General features: G+C 58.5%; 1 protein-coding gene across 1 annotated transcript in view; it reads right to left on the minus strand.

Moving 5' to 3' along the window:
* The window catches only part of IRX2 (iroquois homeobox 2), a 5,831-nt gene extending 5,781 nt beyond the window's left edge, over window positions 1–50 (minus strand). The window contains 1 exon segment of the mRNA XM_069778769.1: window positions 1–50. This exon segment is cut by the window's left edge and continues 20 nt beyond it. The gene's annotated coding sequence lies outside the window, so the exon portion shown is untranslated.
* Between the last annotated feature and the right edge of the window lie 1,489 nt (window positions 51–1,539).

A 1,539-nucleotide genomic window follows, 5' to 3' on the forward strand; every position in this document is an offset into this window, starting at 1 on the left:
GGCTGGTGAAGCCTGTGGCCGCCGCCTGGGCGGTGAAGCTGCCGAGCCCGGGTAAGGGCTGAACGCCGATCCCGACGAAGACCTGGCCAGCTCCTCGCTCCTGGGGGCCGCCAGCGCCGACGCCCCGTAAGCCGGCAGGAGTACAGAGCCAGCGAGCCGGGGGGCTGGTAGAGGTAACCCTGAGGATAGGACATGGCTTTGCACCGGCGTGCACAGGAGCAGGGAGGGGGCGAGGGTGACCGGCCCTGCTGCTGCCGCTGCTCCTGGCGCTGCTTTCGTGCTCTCCCTCTTCTCCCGCCCTCCCTCCCTCCTCTCCCTCTCCCTCTCCCTCTCTCTCTCTCTCCCCCTCCCCGGTTGGCTCTGTGCAGTTATGTAGAGAATCAGAATTGTTATATGCTCCCCCCCATGCGCGCCCGCTCAGAATAAAAACAAACAGGAGGGAAAGGAGAAAGGGAAAAAAAAAAAAAAAAAGAACCAACACCCCCCCCAAAAGGGAAAATAAATCGAGCGGTCAGAAATCTAACCGGGAGGGGAAGGGCATCTGGGAGAGGCGGAAGAGGAGAGGGTTAATAAAAAGAGAAAGGGAGCGAGAAAGGGAAAGGACCAGAAGGGGAGAGAGAGGGGGAGAGAGAGAGAAGCGAGCCCCCGAAATCAGAAAAGTGGCTGCTGCATATGGAGTTCTTCTCCCAGCCAGGCAGCCAGCTCCCCCAGCGCCTGCGAGCCTGTATTTTGGGGGAAGTATAGAGTCTGGAGTGAAGAGTTGAGGGAAGGAGCGCTCGAGTTTCTGAGGGACATTGGAAAACGGAGCTGTCCGTCACCGCCGCTCATCTGCATAGAGCGCCGGGCCCGCCCCCTCCCGCTCCGGCCCCGTCTCCTCCCGCGGCCGGCAGGCAGCGAAGGCAGGGAAGAAGGCAGGGAAGAAGGCAGGGAAGAAGGCAGGGAAGAAGGCAGGGAAGGCAGGGAAGGCAGGGAAGAAGGCAGGCAGGCTTTGTAATGCAAGCCAGCCTCTCCGACTGCGAGCACACTGCTGAAGCCAAGCGATGAGACCGCTCATCAGCTCCTCTCCGGACTCGCCGAGCCATAAATACCCTTTCGTACACTCTCCATTACACCCCCCCCCCCCCCTCTTTCTTACACCCAGGGAACAGAAAAGAATATGTATTCGAAATATATGCATCCCTGCTTTCACGCACGGCTCTGAGCGTGCGTTTGCAGGGTGGGCAAGTGGGGTGGGCAGCGTGCGAGGGAAAAGCACTTTGGCAAAAGTACTGCCCTGGATGGTTGGAAAGAGAGAGATTTCTCAAATCCCCACGGCCGGCATCGGGCTGTTCCCGGCAGCGAGAGTTTGGTGAAGTAGTCAAGATCTGGTCGTGGAGCGCGTTTGCACATGAAGGGAGAAAAGAAAAGGAAAAAAAAGAAATAGAAATCTCCTCATCTTTCTTTCATTTTTATTCTTCCCGGTGTGGTGCGTGGGGAAGAGGCCTGGGTGACTCCTTCCGGGGGGCTAGCTGCCTCCCCCCCCCTTTTGCAGTTCAGATA

This window comes from Haliaeetus albicilla, chromosome 3 (genome assembly GCF_947461875.1).
Source record: "Haliaeetus albicilla chromosome 3, bHalAlb1.1, whole genome shotgun sequence".
Classification (NCBI taxonomy): Eukaryota; Metazoa; Chordata; class Aves; order Accipitriformes; family Accipitridae; genus Haliaeetus; species Haliaeetus albicilla.